This window comes from Protopterus annectens, chromosome 2.part1, assembly GCF_019279795.1.
Source record: "Protopterus annectens isolate FY-2018-M chromosome 2.part1, PAN1.0, whole genome shotgun sequence".
NCBI lineage: Eukaryota > Metazoa > Chordata > Ceratodontiformes > Protopteridae > Protopterus > Protopterus annectens.
Genome location: NC_056729.1, coordinates 400,510,447 through 400,534,420, shown reverse-complemented (window position 1 = coordinate 400,534,420; position 23,974 = coordinate 400,510,447).

The following is a 23,974-nucleotide window of genomic DNA, read 5'->3' as shown; positions in this document are numbered from 1 at the left end:
AACAATACTACAATGACAATCATAGCATTAATGCATCATGCCTGCTCAGCTACACCTTCAAGCATATCATTACACTGTACTGCTGACAACATGCTAACATTGCTATACTGCTATAAAGACACCCTGTGCATCAGCACCATGGTAGCCTGTTCCTGCATCAATGTTACAGATGACAGGAGGCAGCACAGGTTTCATCATATGCACAGGGTGCGTTGTTGGTTTGCCATAGGCCTACAGTGAGACATCCAATCGACATGTATGTGTGTGTGTGTGTGTGTGTGTGTGTGTGTGTGTGTGTGTGGGGGGGAGGGGCAAGAATACTGTAATGGGCCAATGTTGATGTAATGTGTGTGGGTATGTGTTAGCCCTAGGTGTCTGGAGTATGTGTGCGTCTGCATGCACACAGTTCCACCATGTGGCTGCCATATACGGGTATTTGTGGGACAGCCACAGACTGTACCTGTGAGGCTTCACAGATCACAGTCTCTGGCCATGGATATGGTACCTGTGCCTGGCAGGGGTGCTACTGACACTATCAGGTACTAAGCCAGACTGGTTACTATCCCAAGAAGTGGATGGATGTACACTGGACACAGGTCCCTGCTGGGTCTGTCCAGAGCCACGTGCACGTGGTCTTCTAGGACGTTCTATGGACAGCCCACCCCAACATCGCTGGGGCTGGTACTGGCACTACGGGAGAGGCTGTGGCTTGAGGGATGTCCACAGTGACTGCCAGCCGCTGATGTTGCTGGCATACATCCACGTCAATGACTCAACAGTCCCGCACTGTCCTGACACATGGACATGACATTGCGTAGGATATCTAATGTCTCTCCCCAACGTCTATCAGTGACCTCAGTGTAATGATGGATGGCACCTGCAAGGTCATGGATACTGTCAATGACGGCGGTGTTATGTGCCTTCTGTGCCCTTAGTCTCTGGCTGGTGTACCGTTCCATACGTGCTTGTGCCTCCATGACAGCCTGGAACATGCGTGATGTTGTCAGACCTGTGGCACATCTGCCAGTGGCATGATGGGCAGCAGTGCTCCTACGAGAACCCCTGGACATCTGCCTATGTGGTACCCTTCCAGACATCTGGGTATGGCTGCTGTGTTGGGATGCATGTACCATGGATACCTCACTGTCCTGGCCAATGCCAACTGTATGCTGTCCCTCAGCTATGGACATTGGTGATGGATGTATTGGCAGTATGGCTGTATGCATGGATGGGGTGGACAGCTGTGTACTATCTATTGGTGGCCCAACAACAGACCCTGGCAAACATGCCTGTGCCTCAACACACCTATCATCAGTATCACTGTTTTGTTCGGTGACATCAGTTTCCCTGCTGCAGTGAATCAACCCAAGGTCAGCACCTGTGAGAGGAAGACAGGAAACACACTTTACGACCTGTACATGATGTCAGCACACATGCACACATGCACACATGAACACATGCACACATGAACACATGAACACATGAACACATGCACACATGCACACAAATGCACTCATCACTAAAACACACACACACACACACACACATACCAACAGCAATCCAGAACATACTCAATAGTGGGTGATGGTGGGGTACAGTTTCACAGGGCAAACAGTTATATCACACGTGTCAGCATGCAGGATGTGTGTTTCCCAACAGCATGCAGTGCGGGTGTTGACAGCCCTTGCCAGTAACACTATACATATCTTTGATCTATGTGTGTTGTTGTTCAGTGATTGACCTCACCTTGGAATGCACTGTGTACATGGACATGACAGTGCTGTGCAAGTATTATAAGCTCTGCAATGTTCTGTGCACCATCTCTCACAGGTATACATACCATGGCTGAATGTGTATCTGTGTGTCACATAGATATCCATTTCTGATTAGAGCGTCTGTGTCTTCAGCAGATAATTGTGGACACAGGATTAGCACATGCATTCTATGTATACGCACAGGATCAGTGGTGCGTGTTTACCTGATGGAATACCATTGTTCAACATAGCCATTGTACAGTGGTTATGGTAAGTGTAGGACATATTGTGGACATGCCAGTGCCAGACATGACATGGCATGTTACAACACAACTGCAACATTAAACATCACACAGACACTGTGTGGCATGTGACCTATGCATTCAATAGCATTACAAGACATATATGTGTCACTTTGTACAAATGGTGATTTCTATGCATATTGTGTCGAGGTGCCTATGTTTGCACACACACAACACTGAGGTGCATAGCAGGTAATGCTGTGTGTAGTACTATGATCACTGTAACTGGATGGGGTCTACTACCATGAGCCATCATCATGCAGCATCATGTGGTCACTCAAGGCTACTAATGTGTGCTAGACCGGCACATACCATGCTGTACCAGAACTGCAGTACCATGGCTACATTCACCATTTCACAGCCAGTTGTTACATGGATTTGTAAGGTGCACAATAGGGGGCATTGCCTACCATGAATGTGTAATGTATCAAAGAGTGTCGCACAGCCACATGTGAGGCATCTACCCCTCAGGTATATTATGTGTGCTGTGTGGATGAAGTGTGGGATACTGTAATGTGACCTTATAGCAGTCGTCCGAATACGCCACGTGTAGCATGTTAACTTGTACTGCGTATGACAGTGTTGTGTATGTTGTGTGCATGTGTATCAACTCTGCCTATCCAATGTCCACATCAGTGTTGCCACAATTGTGTGGAATGCTCTGTGTATTGTATGTGTTTTAGGCAGCTACCCACGTTACTGGGATGTGCATAGACTCACAGCAAACATGCATTATGTGTATGTGTGTTACGTGTACATGACCTACACCTCACCTATGGCATGCACATTTAATTAGCAGTAGGAAAGGTAGAACACACTCACCAGCATGGGTCGGCTGCCTTGCTGTCACACCAGAGGGACCTAGAAGGATATGAGACACTTTGTCAGTGGCAACAACTGTGGCATTGCTACTGTGTGTTTGCAATCGTACAGTAGTACAACGGTTGACAGTCATGGGTCTACAGATTGTATTCCTAATTATTACCATTGCACAACACTAGGCACCACATCGTCTAACTACACAGTACATATCTCACATAAGCATGCTCTAACAATTGAGGTAACAGTAGCCTACAGCTATGCCATGTTACCTGCACGCTCCATGTCAGCTTGCTGGGTGACTCCGGCCTCCATGATGACACACAATAGTTGTTGGGGTTGTTGTTGGCCAGGAGCCACCTGGCTCAGGAGCATCTCCTCCACTCCGGTGAGGGGGGGATGGATGGCTACCCCCCCACCTGTGGCAAGCTGCTGTCTACAGATATCAGATGCATGCTGCTGGACATGTCTAATTAAATCACTGCAGTGATGGTGTACCTGCTCATATGTCCAGTTATGCATGCCTATGTCATTTACCCGATGGACAAGCTCTTGCCACAGCACAGTCCACTCATGCTGGTCCTGGCTGTTTCTAGAGAACAGCAGGGCATACTGCTGCACCAGGCTGGATGTTATGACCTCTTCCTCCGCCGTGCTATAGGTGGGATTACAATGGTGGGACATAGCCCTGGAAGACAATGAAACAATATGTGTGAGCAAGTCATGAGGAACACGTATATTTCTAATGTACAGATATCAATTAACTGCAATATATTGCAACCCATTGGCTGTCAGAAGATACACACTTTAAATACCACATGTCAGTACTCAACCCACAACTACCTGACAGTGCCTGGCACACTCTATATATCAAATCACATTTTGCACAGCAACAAACTTACAACAGTATGTAATACTATACAACAGTACATGGCACACTGTATGCGACACAATGCACAACCTAGACACAGGAGGTATATATCATGCTAATGCATCATGAAAAGTGTAATCCATTGCAATGATTGTAAAGTCCAGTGACAGTATCACCGGTATACCACACTAGTCATTGATGGCAGACCCCTGCCTAACATATGTGCACATTCATGAATATAGGTGGCATACTGCTGTACTACACTATACATGTTGCTAGATATGCACCTATATCCTGTAACACACATATGACCAAGGCCATGGTACAGGCATGCACATACGCACCTCAGACATACATACCAGACACATAGGTATGACAACACAGGTGACCTTTACTTGTGTACCTTACAGTACTGTGTGTCAGTAGTTACGAGACCATATGCCTGAGGTATGTAATCTGTGAGGACTACAGGGAACACACAGAACAGTGGTTCCAATCAATGTGGACGTACACTATACTGTGCTGTTTAGGCATATAGCCTCAGGTAGTACTACAGTTCATACAGGAGTTGGATTCGCCAGCAGTAACACTCAATAAGCATGCATGTACTGCTTTGGCCTACAATTGGCACCCCAGTCGACAACAAGGGACTATGCCAGAACGCATGGCATACTGCTTTTTCAGCCTAGCAACTGTATACACATCTTTTGCTGGGATCACAGCTAGGACACATAATACCATGACAGAAACAGTTTCCCACTAAGCTATCACACATAAACCAAACTCACACATTCACAAACACATTCACCATCACACTCAGTCAAACTCACATAGCAATTATTGCAACAAGTACATGTGGGTGTGTATCACTTCATAGGTAGGTAAGAGGCTATTGGCCCTAGGGCCTATAGAAGCCTAGCCATACGCTACCCTGGCCTTTGACACACAGGTCATTGCATTTCACGTGGCCCTGTCAAGCAGAGACACAAAGGTGATTGCCTGGGTGTATTCACTATCTCCCATACAATCTTCATGAATATTTATGATGACTGCTAATTAGGAGCTTTATTTGCTGTGGATAGTTGGTTTGTTACAGAGTATGGGATGTCTCTGAGATGGGAATCTATCCCTCCAGCATGTGCTGTTTACTGTGGTCAGAAGGTTTGGGTCCCTAGAGCGTGTAGCACATAGAGATTGTGATCTGTTTACGTGCAGCATGTCCAACAGCTCTGGTTTTTACATAGCTTAGTATGTTAGGCAGAGGTCACCTCTGGGTAGGCGGTATGTGACACAGTGTAGTTGTGGGTTTGTGAGATGGTCTGCATAGTGCATCTGTTTGAGGCTGGTATTACTCTTTGTGAGGTATGTCTTTGTCGTTTCCAGTTGCTGTGGATGTCTTGTGAGGTACATACCACATGGGGCATTATACTCTATAATGGGCTTCATGTGTGATGAGTAGAGGGGAACACTGACCTATATTTCCCTGGATGACACACCTTTTGTGATGAGGTGTGGCAGGTAGACAGATTACATGACTAGTGTGTCACTGTGATTATCGAAGGGGACACTACAGTCCACCTGTGTCCCATGGTCTCTTATCACACTTTCGGTGTTAAGTAGACTACCACCTATGTGGTAGTTCATGGATACGGAGTTTTTGCCCAAAGAGATGCCAATGCAGTTTCAACATTGAGCTTGAGTCCATGGCTTTGTCACCAGCCATCTGTCGCAGTAAATATGACCCTGTCTCTCTCTCTCTCTCTCTCTATATATATATATATATATATATATATATATATATATATACACACACACACACACACACACGCATAAATATAAACATACATTGGTGTACATATAGATATCCATATAGGCACATATACGGTCCACCTTTCATGGTGGGAATATCAATTATGCGAAGGTTGCGAGGTATACTGTTATGTACTAATATTGCACAGTGTTGTGCGGAATGCATTGAAGGTGTTCTTAGCACATGTAGCTTTAACAGGCCTCACTGGCTGAAACACTGCAAGCCTGACAATTCATATCCACAGCGTTTAACCACTACATGTCATATACCAGCACTGTATGCTGTCTTGTTTGCCACACACTACAACTTACATAGAAGTATGCACATAACCTTGAACAACATATATATGTCTACCCTTCACAAACAGTTGCAGTATGTCCCTTGCTCTATGCACATGTACAGATGCTAATATATCTGACACAGACAGATCTCTCCGTATGTGTGTGCCATACACACACAAGGTCCACACTGGTGTAAGTCCATGGACCTCACAGCTGACATGATGGGCCTTGCTGCAACATGAACAGATGTCACATGTGAGCACACAGTAATATTAGAGGGTGTATATATAGCTGCAAATGCTAGATTAGCATACTAGCCTGGTACAGCTGTTGCCAATGCTAAGCTACACGTTAATATGACTATCATGCATTTGTTACTCTGTCACATCCTTGTTTATATAACTGTATGCTCTACTCCCCCAAACAGCCATTGTACACACTACTGCACAGAACAGAGATAACATGGATCAGATGTTTGACATTTAATGCTGAACTACATATATCGCAGTCATATCCCACTGCACACACATACACACTGATGTCTCCATGGCAGTAGTTATGCTGATTCAAAGTATGTAGAGTACTCTTCAAAAACATATACTACATGCCAGTAAATACATATCAGTTACATACCTTTACTTTGTATGGGTTTGTATTATAACGTTCCGTGTGTGTAGTAATACAATTTTTTATATATATATATATATATTTTTTTTTTTATGTTGATTTTTTTTTTGCTGTTGCTGTGGCTGTTGCTGTTGTTGTTGCCAGTGTCTGTCTGTCTGTCTGTGTGTGTCTCTGTGTCTCTCTTTCTTGCTTTCTTGCTTGCTTTCTCTCTCTCTCTCTCTCTCTCTGTGGCTGCAATGAAATGATTGCATGTGTGGGCAGCAAGTACAGCCTGCTTTTAGAGGTATCTGCACATGTGCATGTGATGGTCTCTGCACCAATTGGTAGCCACCATTTGGTAATTGAATGCAGCCTGCTGTGTGGTAATTACAGTACTCACTGTCATAGCAATCCAATGCTATACATTTCTAGGTCAGGTAGGCATAGGCATTTCAGCTTTCCAAAGTGGGGCCCATGTTTGTTTGCTGTGGACACCGTAGTATAAGTCAGAAGGTTGGTATACTTCTTCTAAATGTTGCTAAGAGTGTAGCCAGTTATTTGTATGTTGTACTCAGACCTGAATGTTGCCTCTTCCAGTACACAGTCGACAGTGTAGAATTGTACTCACCCCTAGAAATGCTAACACAAGATACATGGGAGTATGGAGTTTCTTTACATCATCTACAATTAGCTGCCATACATATGTAGTTATTGAGATGTTTCCATTTGGCACATGAACTGTTTGGGTACATCTATACTGTGGATATTAATGTACTCACTTCTGCAGTGTTTGTGCTTTTTATTTTGTTGACATTATCACAGGATGCTCATGAAACTGGACAATTCCAGTACTGAGTATGCCAACCTACATCCTTGCTTTACCTTGAACACACTAGTATTTTGTACATTTGTGTGGGGATTGTTCTGCTATGATACTGTGTGGGGGTTGTGAAGTGCTGTTATAACAGTATTTACTGCTACAATGTTTGGTTCTGTTATCAAAGTCATGTAATGCAATTCCACAACAACTGCTGGTATAGTTCCACAGAACAGGTTTTGTGTTATGGCATTCCTACCTTTCCTTTATATTCACACATTCTGATGCATGATATATATATTTCAGCAACATCTTGCTGTATATCTACTGTGGCCTAGTGATACTTCATGCAGTCTAGTGTGTCCAAGGTCTAGAGTTCGAGACTGGCAGTGGTATTTTATTTTGCTGCTGAGCAGAACAAGGCCCCTCATATGCAGGGTGACTAAGGCACTTTTAAGCAGTTGTAAGCGGGTTTGCATGGGTTTGCGTGACGCTTAGCAATACTTAGCTAAGCGCACACATGCGCACACTCAAGCAAGCCCGCTAACTACTGCTTAAAAGTGCTTACTCCCGCTAACCCCTGCGCTAATTTCTTTGAAAGAAAAGAAAATGGGGAGATAGGAAAGTGGTGAAAAAGGGGGACAAAGAGGGAAAGACAGTAGGGAAAACAGCTCAGGATGTGCAGGACGGGTGTAGGGAAGGTCCATAGCTGCCCATTTCTTTAACAGCAACAGCTATGCATATATTAGTAATTTGGAGGGTATTTTGAAACCTTCCACGCCTAAGAGAGGGGTGAGGACAACAAAGTATGTTGTACTGCCAATTGAATTTTAGTGTCTGTGTCCAGTGGACATTTGTGTAAAATAGGCAGTTATGTATGGGGCGTACTTTTTTGTGGGAGCAGATTGCCCATTTTTTTTTTCAGGTGAGAGTGGAATGTGAGGCAGGGGAAGTAGGTATGTTGTGGGAGGTAGGTTGGGGAGGTAAACAGACAAGACAAACAAGATGCACACAGGGGCGGAATATGACACATGGGGTGGGTGAACACAATTGATGGGGAAGGATGTTTGGAAATCGCAAGCCCATGAGCCCACAGATGGTAACAGTGGAACTGAGATCCCCACCCATGGGCATTCACCACACCTTCACAGACCGGAGGCTGGCTGTGCTGGGGGCTACGCAGGAGGGGCAGGCTCACCCGTGAATTGCGCCACTCTTGCCTGGAGCTGGCATGGGGGATCAGCAACTGAATACTGGATCTCCCTATGCACCACAGCCCGGACCCTTCGGAGAGTGACAGGTGGCCCTCCTCTGGCCATGCTTGGATGGGGGGGATGAGCCCCATCCCCTGCAGAGCTTCCACCCAAAGGTGGCACAGGACCAATGGAGGAGGGGGGCCCGGACCTGCTGGTGCCAGGTGCAATCGCCAGCTGAGGTGGGACAGGTGGGTCCGCTGGGACCGGCCTTCCCATACGTTCTGTGTTTAGGTGTATTTAATAACAACATAGCCAACAGCATTCCAAATTAGTTGTAACAGCATGCAGTAATATTCCCATTAACTCAACACACCAGAGTTCCAACAGTTGAACAGCAAGCATAACACATGCATATATAGAACAACAGTGGACATTCCAACAGCATGCAGGATTGATTGGTGGCAACAGGCCACCAAGATTGTGGTATTTGAACAGGGCACATGCATCAAAGTAAATGCAGATATTTATAGAACAATAGGACATATGTCCCAACAAATGTTTTGAGGTTAGACATAACCATTGAGGTGTGGAATTGCAATGTTTATGCACATACAGTAGGGTGTAAAAACATACCTCCATTAACATCATATATGTACTTATAGTTTACACTACATTCCTATTGACTGCAGGTGTATATCCCCTACATGTATTAATACACTAGGCAACGTGCATTAAGTTGTGTAATGGGTTTGGCTAGTTCATTATATACCTGACATATATCTGACATACTAACTGTCCAGGATGCAGATGTTACTGCTACGTATTTATATATTTTATTTATATTTATATGTCTACATATCTGGATGTGTTCACGTGACATTATCAGTTATATTTTTACAGCCCCCTACATTTCTAGCAGTGCACTCACATTTCTGGGGAACACATTAACAAGCTACTTGTATACCAGATTTTCTATGCATGCCAGCCATTAACCAACTGTTGAGGACTGTATATATACTTCACAGCTACTGGCACTCCCTTCATCCACTTTATATGGGACTGCCCAACTGTGGGTTGACAGCACTTAATACAACAGTACTATTTATATAATGCAAGAGTACAACAACATTTCAAAGTAAGTGACACGGACACACTCCAGGTATTATACCTTTATTAATTACATTACACACTTTTCTAGAGGCTCTCTCATTTATTTGATATTACAGTGCATGCAGAAGACTTATTCAAGATGTATTATACCTTTATTAATGGGTTACAACACTCTTTTTCAGGCTCTCTCACTTATTTTATATAACAATACATGCAGAGAAATTATTCAGGACATTTTGTGCCTTTATTATTGGGCTACAACACTTTTTTTCAGGCTCTCTCACTTATTTTATATAACAATACATGCAGAATAATTACTAACCTGCCTGGTGGTGCAGCCTTAGCAGCCTATCTGCATAGGCTTGCTGATTCACAGCACAGACACCTGCAGCTGTGAAGTAAATGAAGGGATATTGAGACATACCTGTCCATTATATAGACTACAATAGCTATTCTTACATACTCCATTCCATGGATACCTACTCAGTAGTGGGGCATTGTAATTTCCACGGGCCTCCTGTATCCACTTGTTCAGTTGGTCCTGCTTCCATCTCTTCAGGTCTACATGGTGGTGTCTGACTTGCTCACCAGTCCGAGGGACGCCTGTGGCACTGGTGAGATCATGTGCTAGATGGTTCCATGCCTCCGCTTTGTACTCCGTGCCTTGGAACTGGCCCTGCAGAAGTCTTGCATCATGATGATGGACAAGGAGCCAAACCATCAGTTTTGACTCCTCAATGCCCCACCATTGCGCTCGAAAATGAGAGCCCTCTCCAGCACCGGCCATTCTGTCTGCAGATGGGTGCTACTACCAGTTATGGTGATTATTCCTTCCTATGGGGCTTAAATATGGCTCATTTCCCACACTCATTTGTGATTGGATGGTTTTGAACATTCTCAGCTGAGTGCAAACCTGCTTAGCACTGAGTAAACTTTCATTAATATGTATATGTATGTTGACAGTGCATGAAGAGCAAAAGCTGTCATGGCTTAGTGGTTCTGTGCTTTGATTATGATGCACAGTATCCCGGGTTCAAAGCCTGTCATTGCTTTTTATTTTACTACTGGCCTGACCGGCTAGGAGGTGTGACTATGTTTTGCTGACTTTGCTCTACTTTGCCCAACGTTGCTCTACGTTGCCCTACGGTGCCCAAAGTTGCCCAACATTACACTAGTTGGCGCGGTGCACAGCTCCGTGCAAACATGTTTTGTATGCACTAGCTGGCACAATGTGCAGCTCCACGCAAAGCTATTGCGCTAGTTAAAGCAGTGCTTAGCTATGGGCAATTATACTGCGCTAGTTAAAGCAGTGCTTAGCTATGGGCAATTATATTGCGCTAGTTAAAGCAGTGCTTAGCTATGGGCAATTATTCTTAAATGTGCCTAAAACTGGTAAATGTTGCTTAGCAGTGCTTCACATTGCTTAACATAGGTTACTTATGCATTCATTAGTATGCATGACCGTTTTACTTTATTATATATATTTAAAATATCGTTCACTACTACATAGGCCATTTAAATGCATTTTAATAGAATTTAAAATGTAAATGTCAGGAATTAATTTTATGCACAGATTTCATAATGAAAATGGAAAGGTGAGTGGTGGGACCCAAACCAAGGATGCCTCCTCTTTGTGCAAAGGCTCTACCACTACGCTATTGCAATTTGGCTTAATTTGCATATTAGTAGTTTATTATCCTCTTCGATGTCTAAACTGCTTACTGTAGCTAAGCAATGGGCACACCAGCACACACATGCACAAATACTGGCAGCTATTTCAGGAAAAATAAAAAAAAATTTTTAATTTTTATTTCATTTGTACAGGGGTTTTGAATGTGGAGGAGTGTAGTGTTGGGGGTATACACATTTGAGCGGACTCGCTCATATCTGCTGACATTTGCAGAGTTAGGCACTTGCAGGGGCGTGGATATTTGGACTGCTCGGCAGTCTGACACGCCCCCTGCACTCCTACATGCTCCGTGTTATCCTGGGAGTTGAGTCAGCATGCCCTCATGCATATGCATGATGCGCTGACATCTAACTCTTAGACGGCAGTCTCCGAGTAAGACTTCGTTCATCCTACACAGAGGATTACTGAATCCCCCCACTATGTCTTAAACTGAACTTTATAAGTCACAGTAAACATGATAACTATTATGTTTGTAATATTTTATTTTATTTTATTTATTATACATTTGTTAACCGGAAAAGTCTCACTGGATACATATCCATTTTCAGCGGAGGCCCGGGGAGAAAACTCCAAGTAACAGATAAACATTTAAAATGCAGGTTACAGCGATATTTAGCAATTTAACAAAGATCAAAAGACAAAAACATAATATGTTACATATTTAAGAAAAAGTACAAGGTAAGGTAACATTTAGATATGAGAAAGACAACAACAAAGAGGGAGATGGAAGCAATATAAAGGGAAAAATAAACATATAAGAGTAGTGTGGGTATAGGAAAAGGATGATCATTAAGAAAGAAAGCAAGAATTAAATAAGAGAAGGGTAGGTTAGGTAGGAAGCAGCAGAGTCTGAAAAGGAGGTTATAGTCCTGATAATGAAAGCTAGAGAGATATAAAGGGGTAAAATAATTTAATTGAAGGAGGGTAAGAAGAGAATAAAGGGGAATTACATTTGAGAGCTAAAATTGATTAATAGATTCTTTTGAGTAATGTTGGGTTTGATAGGGACTAGATAAGAGTGAGACAAACTTTTTGTCATAACAACTTACAATATCTCAGCAACTACTCCAAGTTATACACATACTATTAGTAGCATTTTACTCATCTGTCTGAGAGGTTTCATATGAGGCTAAGAAGTTCTGTCTGCCTTACTTGTTTGTTGAGATATTTGGAAAATGTGAAAATTATATTTATATAAATTAATATAATAAAAGCAACAGTTAATACCTCTTTACTCCCACTAGACAGAGGTCAAATATTAATGCAGTTGAGTTTGGCATTGTGTAAGCTTTAAGAGGAATTATTTTAAAATCCTGTGCATATTATAGTTTTGGAATTATTGATGCAAATATGAACAAGCAATATTTGACACCTGGAGGTGTCAGTAGGAGCTACCTGCAGATGCACCTGGAAGCATCACTCAGATGTAATGAGTTAAGCAGATTAGATAAAGTGAAGTCATGAACTGTCTGCAGCCCTATAACCTACAAAACACATTTCTGAATGGTGGAAAAAGTATTTTTTATTTTGGCATTGTTACTGAGGTGAATCAAAGATGGCTTACTTGCAGTAAAAGTGGCATTACATGGAAAAGGATCTATTTCCTGCCTTCTGATTGCTTCTTTTTTCATCTATACATTTCAGTAAGATTTAAAAAAAATAAAGCATAAAGATATCATACAACTATGCATGAGAACACAGAAGACATCACCAAAACATAAGCCTTTTAGATATAATTACATGACAAACACTTTACACTTCACAGGTCTCAATATTACAGTTAACAACCTTCCAGAGAATACCATGAGTCAGCAGTTAGTTCAGTGAACCAGTTTTTGCTGAGATGGTGAAACCATTAATTGACTACATTAAAGCTCCAGTTGAAAGTCAGAAATATCTCCAGCATTTTGTTCCCTACCTTATTAGTCTACAAGCATTTGTTCTGGTGTGTACATTTTACATCTGACAATTTCCAGTATCTTCATAAATAGGTTCCCTATTGAAATGCCAGGACTCGTAATGCCAAGTCCTAAAATGCTGAAAAAGGTCCGAAAATACAGAAGAGTGAATATTGAATACCACAATACTTCTTTAAGCTTGATTTTTGCAAGAAGGCAAACCCCACAGCATACCTGCCATGGAGGGCAAGCCCAGCACACCCTCAGGAATTATATATACCAATTTTAAGAATGCCATATCTTGGAGAAAAGGGAATATTCTGAGAAATGGCAATCTTGGAATTAGTAAACGTAAATCCAGATTTTTAATCTCAGCATTCTGGGACTTGGCACAGCAAGTCTTGGCAACTCAGTTACCTCATAAATTTCCAACTTAGCATTAAAAAAAAATCTATTGACATGCATTAAAATAGTTGGATCTTTTTCTGTTTTTCCAAGACACTGCTTAAGAGGGACCTCTGGCATTCTTTCAAGAGATAAACAAAGGGCTTTGTTCAAAAACTGAGAGTGCAGTAGAGAAGAACTTTCCCATCTTTTGTGAGCTGGCAGTGCGATAGCATGAGAGAGTAGTCTGTTGTGGACTAGAAGCTCTGCCAGCAGTATACATTACTGGTGATTCCAATACTCAGAAATGTGCATGTTGTCCAGGGCCATTTAAGGCATAGTTTTTGTTAACAAAATAACAATAATCATAAAGAATGACATACTTCAGGTAGAGCAGTATTCTTATCCCTCCATCAGAAGTTCTGAATTTCATGCTTTCACATTGTCCTATATCCCAAGAATGACTGATTTTCTCTGGTTTGGACTAATCGCTACTACCAAGCCTTTGTATGTTATTTCCACTTTCTTCCCCAATATGTCTGTCCACAGGTTTTTAAGATTACCCCGGTTGTCCTGTTCTCAGATGTGGGCTCCTCATTTGTCACTAGCTTGCACCCCAGAGCTATTCTGCTACATATTGTATTCCAAAATATCTTCATTTATCAAGAGAGGAGCTCCTAGCTATCTTTAAAATTTGTAAAACATCCAGAGAAAAGTCTTCATTTACCAATGCACCTTGAACAGGGTGTATACTGCATCTTTGTTATGTAGACTAGTTCCCCTCTTGCAGTGACTGTGACCTTCTTCTTCATGCATAACCTAGTTAGATATACCATGCTACAAGTTTTCCTAAAACGTGTCAACTGGGCAAATGACAGCCAACTATTGTTCACTTAGCTGTGAAGCAACAAATTATGGTTTAATCAAAATGTAATAAATTCAGTTATAAAAATATGAATTTTAAATGTGTACCAGTGAATTAATTATATATCTATATACACATATATATATATGGGTCTATTTCATTTACCCTAACTTCCAGTTGACTGACACCCATTTGTCTGAGACCAAATGGCTGAAATTTCATTTGACTGACACTTCATTTGACGGACAGTTCATTTGACTGACAAGTATTAGTGGCAGTCCCCAGAGCACTGTAAGGCAAGTAAATGGAATATGTTCCCTTCCCCACTGTAGTGCGACACTGGAGTTAGAATATATAGTTAGGGGGGTGTGGGATTTCCTATTATAGTGTTTGCTTTGGGTTTAATATTGCTTAGTAAAACAAAAGTAAGTGGGGTTTGCCCCCCATACCCCCCATTGTGGGGGGCTGTGCCCCCCCACACCCCCCTAACAATATATTCTAACTCCAGGGTCGCACTACAGTGGGGAAGGGGTCATATTCCATTTACTTGCCTTTACAGTCTGAGACTGCCAATAATACTTGTCAGTCAAATGAAGTGTCAGTCAAATGAAGTGACACTGAAATGAAATTTCAGTCATTTGGTCTCAGTCAAATGGGTGTCAGTCAATTGGAAGTTAGGGCAAATGAACTAGCCCTATATATATATATATATATATATATATATATATATATATATATATATATATATAATATATAAAGAAACATTAAGACAAACAAAGAATAATAACAGTTACAGGTTTTTTGTAGGAGGCTATGTCACACTGCACCCCTAGAAGGTGAGGGCCAGGGGCCATTACCCCAAACCATTGCTAAGTACACTAACTTTGAAGTCACGCTACATTGGAGATAGATGAAATACTGTTTTTCAATAAAATCATTTAATTAATTATTAATGCAAGCACAGCCTCCTGTCTCAGAACGTAATAGAATGCACCAGCACGACACCAAGGTTCAAAAATACAAAAAGTTTAATCCAATGGAAAACACAATTGCAGTTAAGCGCTTTCATCCACTAGGGACTTCCTCAGAACACATATTAAAAACTACTACTCCATTAAATACATTTAAAATCATCACATGTCATTCCATCATTAAGGGTTTAAAGTGCTATTAACCCTCAGTGATAATGTTACCATAACTAAATGCAGCTGTGCTTTCTATTACTGCATCCATTGTATATGGCTAATCATTTTCACATGAGTAAAAGGGGTCTATATTAAAACCCTGAAAGATCTAAAACGTGAATGTATGTACATGGACACATAAAGGTCAATGTACATACACAGTGAAACACAAAAACGGAGAAAATCAAAATGCCGAATGTATTTCGTCAGCAGAACATGCCACACAGGTAAGTACAAAATAAAAAAAAAATACATTAACACGCTTATGCAGGGGGGCAAGGCCCCCTGCACCCCCCATACCCCCTTCTTAAATATACCAATTCCTAGACTGCACTACAGTGGGGAAAAGGATATATTTCCTTATCCCCACCACCATGCTGCTGGCTAGGAAATACGTTTGGCGTTTTGATTTTTTACCATTTACGTCTTTCGCTGTGTATGTACATCGACCTTTATGTGTCGATGTACATACTTTCACACTTTAGATCTTTCGTGTTTCTAATATGTTACCATGTAAAAGTACTATGTCATCGCTTTACCACCAGCTAATCAACAGCTGACTGCCTCATGGTCCTAGTTTAGTCAGGTAGCTATGCCAGAAGTACAGGGTAGCTGAGCCAGTCTTTCAGATCTCTGGCTGAGAAATGGAGATAATCGAGAGTAATACACATTCTTCCAGGTTTAGTCAAATAGACACTTCAGTACCTCTCTGCCATCAAATCCCACATAGCTTTGTAGTGACTGCTACCATCTGATGTATTACGTATGGCATGTTGAGGCAACCATCTTGTTTCTTTAGTTGCAGCAATTGTTTCCATACCCAGGATTGTTTATATGGACAGATTAATTTTACAATTCTGTCTTGAATGATCTTCAGAGATGTACTCCTGTATAGCACAGGTTAGTGTTGCAGTGGTACATGATTACCAAATGAATGTCTGTTAAGCTTGGATTTAAAGAGAGATGTAGAACCACAGGGAAATCCTCTTAGCTACCCTCTGCAATACTTTGTTTTAGTTGCCTTTAAATGAGGCCAGTAGACTGCCTTTGAATAGTATTTCCAACTGTTTAGATGCACTGCTTGATGAGGGAATTTGGGTATGAATGTCAGAATTTATGTGCCCCCCCCCCCCCACCAGGAAGAGGAAATTGGAATCTCATAGTTTACACGGAACATTGAAACACATAAAACTTCTATTATCATATTTCGAATTATTAGAAAGTCTATATCTAAGCTTATAGTAAAACTGCCTGCATGAAAGGCTATTATACATATATCCTGTAAAGAGATGGGTGTGTACAATTGCTGGGTTCATTCAGAATATGCTTCAAAATTTTCACTGATAATAAAAATGGCAATGCAGAATGGGAGAGCCCTTGTTTATTACTTTTGTAAGTAGTAAAGCGGTAGAGTTAGGCACATTTATAACCAGTTCAGCTGTATGATTCCTATACAGCCCTCTCACCCAGTCTTGAAAATTAGAACTGTCTCCCCATTCATTTAATGTCTTTTCAGTTACTTGTAGTTAGTGCAATTGAAGGTTTTTTTTGTGAAATCCAGTCACAGGCACCTATATCAAACTCTATCTGCACTGCAAGAGGGCATATCACACAATGGTAACTTGCTAAATTATAACTATATCTGCCTCTTACATGTCTGCCCTAGGAGGGAGTAATCAGCTTTAGCATAACCCCAGAAGATAGGTGATCAATACGTTGGTGGGATTTTTGATGTCTAGGTTTAGTAAGGAGATAAGCCTATAGTTCTGAGGGTTGGCCTGATCTTTCTGAAGTTTGCACAGTAGAAGAAAAGCATTTCCATTACACCATTGAAGAAGCAATCTTCTCTCAAATCTTTGTAGATAACTTAAAGCATACAGTAGACACTGAATAGCATTAACTTGATGTGTTGTTCTTGATAACCATCTGGGCCAAGAAATTTCCCTCCTCTAATGTCTTTGACAGCCAGTGATAGGTTGCTAGTAGAAACTAGGCCATATAATACTTCAAAACTCTCCAGTGATACTTTTGTTCAGTCCTAAAAATCACACAAATTGCAGTTTTTCAGGGTCTGCAACTGATGTTGGGGGATATGCATGTAAAATGATATGAACTCATTGCTATTTACTTCTTGGTCATTGGATAAATGGTCCTGTTGTTTCAATAGCTAATGATTACATTTCAACCTTCTGTGTACTGAAGACTTGAACTAACAGCCAACTGTACGGATTCATTGGAGTATAACATTTTGTCTTGCTTTATTTCCTGTAAATCAGGTGCGCATCTATATTCACCTTGTTTTAGCTCTTGACATCATAGAGTAATAGATTCCTAGTTATTCCAAGGCCACTGTGTCTTACGGCCATTAAAACTTTACCAGTATCCCCTTCAGGCTGCTCTGCCTTTCACCAAGAGGGCCATATCAGTCAGTCCTGGAGTAAATTTCTGAGTACTCATTCAATCATCTACATTATGTTTAAAGGTTTAAAGGAAGATAGTGAGTCACACTGTTTAAAATCCAGGGGAAGTTTATTCCAGAGGTTTGGGAGGTTCTGGGTTATTAAAACCTGTCTCTCCAATGTGTTCTATTTATCTTTTAGTGAAGATGTGGGCCCCTAGTTCCAGTATCAGTAGAGCTATTGGACTTGTGGAGACAGCAGAGCAAATGCAACCAGGTCTCTAATGGCATGGTTAGTGAGATAGAAATCTCCCCCAAACTCTGCAAGACAATGAATAAAGAGAAAGGGCTTTCAGCCTCTCCTGTTGTTTCACAAATATTAGGCCTGTGATCATTCTAGTTAGGAACCTATGTGGTATTTCTAATTGTTTGATATGATTATCGAGGTTCAGCCTGAAGAGGATGTTGTACTCAATAACTGGCCTAGTCAATGCTGAGTATAAGGTAGTGATTACCTCTTTAGGCTTTGAGGATATTTCTTTAGTAATTAGCTGGGCTAAATAAAATGATTTCTTGACAACTGTTGTCCTACAATGGTTACTCCAACTTCCTAGTTCCTAGGCAACATTTTTGTTCTGTAGTGGTGTGTTGTTTGTACAGTATAATGAGGGGAGGGGTTGGGTGTTCACTAGGCTAATGACCACTAGGGCCTTTTTAAGCCTAGCCATGCATCCAAACTCTCTGACAAGTTCTGTTACCATTGGTAGTGTAAGTACAAGCAGGGGCCTGAGAGGTGAACTATTTACAAGCTGCCTGTGTCCATCAGAGACATAGGTGTCAAACCAGGGGTGAACTTCTGGTTCTCCATCCAATTGCACAAATTTACACTTGTATTGGGTTAGGGAGGAAGTCTGACTCACATGGATGGGGAGTTTGTTCCAAACAAGGGGTAATCTCTGGGATACATGCCTGTCTATCCAGCGGGCCCTAGTTATATTACAGGCAGTTCTTTAGAATAGGTAATTCTGGTGCTGTTTGTTTTGCATATATTCAGGAGGTCCATCAGAGTGGGATCCAGAGATGCCTTGTATGCCAAGTATAGATCTCTTTTCAACAGTCCGTAGGAGACATAATGCAGGGATAGGACTTTGATGCAGTCTGCCTAGGACATGTTATTTATACCCTGTATTCTTTTAGTGAGGAATCTCTGCAGATGTTCCATTTGATGGAAGTGCCTGGTAAGGTACGTATAAAAGGAGTATTGTACTCAGTAATAACTCTGATGAGTGCTGAATACAGTGGAACAATGACTTCCTTGGACTTAGATGATATAGCTTTGTTTATAAGTTGAACAACACAGAATGATTTCCTCATTACCACAGACATGTGATGGTCAAAGGCTAGACTGGTGTCTACGTGTATCCCCAAGTCCCTGACTACTGCGTCAACTGCTAGGGATGTGATGTCATTATGACAGTTACTGGGAGTGGCTGATCAAAAGCACATTTTAGCATTTTGAGCCCATTTTAGTAAATGAAGAGTTTATTAGGCAGAGTTTATTCAGGAAGGTTTAAATGCCATAGACTGACTTAACAACAACCCAAAGTTTTCAGTCATTTGCACACTTTCATAGTGAGAGATCTTGCTTCTCTACTTGGAGCTCTGAGAAGTAAATACCAAAAGGGGAGAGGCCCCAGTACAGAGCCATGGGGGATATCACTGGTCATGTCCAAACTCTTTCATAAGACACATGCAACTTACAATTGTGTGAGTTCTGTCTTTCAGACAGTGTGTTATTCATTTTACCACATATGGGTCAATTTTTAAAAGCATTTAGATTTTTGTACGATGCCAGTATGGGGAATGGTGACAAATGCCATGGCCAGGTCAAGATATGGCATGTGTACTGCATGGCTACCATCTACATCCTTTCAAAGAAGTTTACCAGATTCAGTAGTCTGGATCTACCCTTCATAAAGCCATAAAGGTTAAGGTGTTTACCTTAAAGAGACAAGGTACAGGGTTTGATTCTCACATAGGGTAATTGCCTAGGCTTAAAATGGCCCACAAGGGCAGTTAGCCTAATACTAACCTATAATACTACTAACCTAAGCTGTCGGGGGTCAAGTCTAATAACATTCCTGATAGTGTACTTCATGAGTTGCATCATCTTGCATTTTCTGAACAATAAAAAGAACAAAACTGCAACCCAGCCACTGGGGATGCACAGGCCAGTGCATTTCTTTGTGCCGGTCCCAAGCCCGGATACATGGGGAGGGTTGCATCAGGAAGGGCATCCGGCATAAAACTTCACCAATCATTTCATGCAGGCACCAATAAATACTTTAATACCAGATCAGTCGAGGCCCGGGTTAACAACAACCACCACCAGTACTGTTAGCCAACAGGGTGCTGGCGGAAATTGGGCTACTGTTGGCCAAAGGAGGAGAAGAGGCGGAAGACATGGCTGAAGATGGGAAGAGAGGAGAAAGGCTAGGACTGTGGTAGTGAGGGTCAGAACTTTGAATGTTGGCAGTATGACTGGTATAGGGAGAGAGCTAGCTGATATGATGGACAGAAGGAAGGTTGGTATATTGTGTGTACAAGAGCCCAGATGGAAGGGGAGTAAGGCTAGGTGTACTGGAGGTGGGTTCAAATTGTTTTATCATGGTGTGGATGGAAGGAGAAATGGCATAGGAGTTATTCTGAAGGAACAGTATGCTAATAGTGTTTTGGAGGTGAAAAGAGTGTCAGATAGAATAATGTTTATGAAGCTGGAAATTGATGGTGTAATGATGAATGTTGTTAGTGCATATGCTCCACAAGTTGGGTGTGCAATGGATGAGAAAGAAAAATTTTGGAGTGAATTGGATGAAGTGGTGATGACTGTACCCAAGGGTGAGAGACAGTGGTGATTGGAGCAGATTTCAATGGGCATGTTGGTGAAGGGAACAGAGGGGATGAGGAAGTGATGGGTAGGTATGGTGTTAAACAAAGGAATGTAAAAGGTCAGATGGTAGTGGATTTTGCAAAAAGGATGGACATGGCTGTGGTGAATACGTATTTTAACAAGAGGGAGGAGCATAGGGTGACATACAAGAGTGGAGGAAGATGCACACAGGTGGATTATATCTTATGTAGGAGGGCCAGTTTGAAGGAGATTGGAGACTGTAAAGTGGTGACCGGAGAAAGTGTAGTTAGGCAGCATAGGATGGTGGTTTGTAGGATGACGTTGGTGATTAAGAGGAGGAGGAGGAGTGTGAGGGCAGCACCAAGGATCAAATGGTGGAAATTGAAAAAGGGTAATTGTGAGGTGGAGTTCAGGGATGAGTTAAGACAGGCACTGGGTGGCAGTGAAGAGTTACCAAATAGCTGGGTAACTACAGCAGAGCTAGTAAGGGAGACGGCTAGAAAGGTGCTTGGTATCACATCTGGAAAGAGGAAGGATGACAAGGAAACATGGTGGTGGAATGAGGAAGTACAGGAGAGTATACAGAGAAAGAGGTTGGCAAAGAAGAAGTGGGATTGTCAGAGAGATGAAGAAAGTAGACAGGAGTATAAGGAGATGAGGTGCATGGCAAAGAGAGAGGTGACGAAGGCTAAGGATAAGGCATATGAAGAGTTGTATGAAAGGTTGGACACTAAGGAGGGAGAAAAGAACCTGTACCAATTGGCTAGACAGAGGGACCGAGCTAGGAAAGATGTGCAGCAGGTAAAGGTGATAAAGGATAATAAGGGAAACATACTCACTAGCAAGGAGAGTGTGTTGAGGAGATGGAAAGAGTACTTTGAGGGGTTGATGAATGAAGAGAATGAGAGGGAGAGAAGGTTGGATGATGTAGGGATAGTGAATCATGAAGTACAATGGATTAGCAAGGAGGAAGTAAGGATAGCTATGAAGAGAATGAAGAATGGAAAGGCTGTTGGCCCAGATGACATACCTGTGGAAGCATGGAGGTGTTTAGGTGAAATGGCAGTGGAGTTTTTAACCAGATTGTTTAATGAAATCTTGGAAACTGAGAGGATGCCTGAGGAATGAAGAAAAAGTGTTTTGGTACCGATTTTTAAGAATAAGGGTGATGTGCAGAGCTGTAGTAACTACAGAGGGATTAAATTGATCAGTCACAGCATGAAGTTGTGGGAAAGAGTAGTGGAAGCAAGGTTAAGAAGGGACGTGATGATTAGTGAACAGCAGCATGGCTTCATGCCAGGAAAGAGCACTACAGATGTGATGTTTGCTCTGAGAGTGTTGATGGAAAAGTACAGAGAATGTCAGAAGGAGTTGCATTGTGTTTTGGTAGACTTAGAGAAAGCATATGACAGGGTGCCTAGAGAGGAGTTGTGGCATTGCATGAGGAAGTCAGGATTGTCAGAGAAGTATGTAAGAGTGGTACAGGATATGTACGAGAGTAGTGTGACAGTGGTGAGGTCTGCAGTTGGAGTGACGTTTGCATTTAAGGTGGAGGTGGGGTTACATCAAGGATCAGCTCTGAGCCCTTTCTTATTTGCAATGATGATGGACAGGTTGACAGATGAGATCAGACAGCAGTCCCCGTGGACTATGATGTTTGCAGATGACATTGTGATCTGTAGTGAGAGTAGGGAACAGGTGGAGGAGACCCTGGAGAGATGGAGATATGCTCTAGAGAGAAGAGGAATGAAGATCAGCAGGAATAAGACATAATATATGTGTGTGAATGAGAGGGAGGATAGAGGAATGGTGAGGATGCAAGGAGTAGAGGTGGCGAAGGTGGATGAGTTTAAATACTTGGGGTCAATAGTTCAGAGTAACGGTGAGTGTGGAAGAGAGGTGAAGAAGAGAGTACAGGCAGGATGGAGTGGGTGGAGAAGAGTGTCAGGAGCGATTTGTGACAGACGAGTACCTGTAAGAGTGAAAGGGAAGGTCTATAAGAGGGTAGTGATTCCAACTATGTTATATGGGTTGGAGATAGTGGCATTGACAAAAAGGCAGGAGTTTGAGCTGGATGTGGCAGAATTAAAGATGTTAAGATTTGCACTGGGTGTGACAAGGGTGGACAGGATTAGGAATTAGTATACCAGAGGGTCAGCCCAGGTTGGAAAGTTTGGAGACAAAGCCAGAGAGGCACGATTACGTTGGTTTGGACATGTGCTGAGGAGGGATGCTGAGTATATTGGGAAAAAGGATGAAGCTACCAGGTAACAGGAAAAGAGGAAGGCCTAAGATAAGGTTTATGGATGTGGTGAGAGAGGACATGCAGGTGGTTGGTATGACAGAGCAAGATGCAGAGGACAGGAAGAAATGGAAACAGGTGATCTGCTATGGTGACCCTTAATGGGAACAGCCAAAAGAAGATGATGATATGATTGATTAATTGTAATCCTCAGCAGTTTACTAGAAAATTTTAAAAATATGGGGACCGGGTAACAATATGAGGCAAAATCAGGTACAATCTGCAAAAGTCTGGACAGCTGAGCGGCCTTGTTACGTTGAAGTCCTGTATGAAGTTTCCTTTTCCACACAAAAGTCATAACTTAAGACAACCTTAAACAGGGTTTACTAATCCCTGCCATACTTTCTGGGAGCTGATTTTTATAACAAACAGTTAACAAGATTCTAAGGTTTGCAGCTAAGCAGCGTGATGAAGTACTACAAGAAACACACCTGCATCTATTTCATTTTCATTTATTAATATATATTCGCACTGGGAAGTGGGATGGCCCTATAAAAACATTTCTTTCCTTTAGAAACTAGGAAATATCCCAGGTATGATAGCCTTATACGAATAAAAATCAGATTAAGTTTCACTAGCCAAAACAGTGTACCAGGAAGTGTGTGTGTGTGTGTGGGGGGGGGGGGGGGGCTAATGTAACAGTATCTCAGAGGTGATGAGGTATACCAGCAAGTGAAATAGTTTACTTCCTTCCATAGATCTATAGTTATTTTAATTCAGAAACTAGCATTACCATTTAAGTTTTGAGTGTGCCTTAGGGCAAATTTCCTCTCACC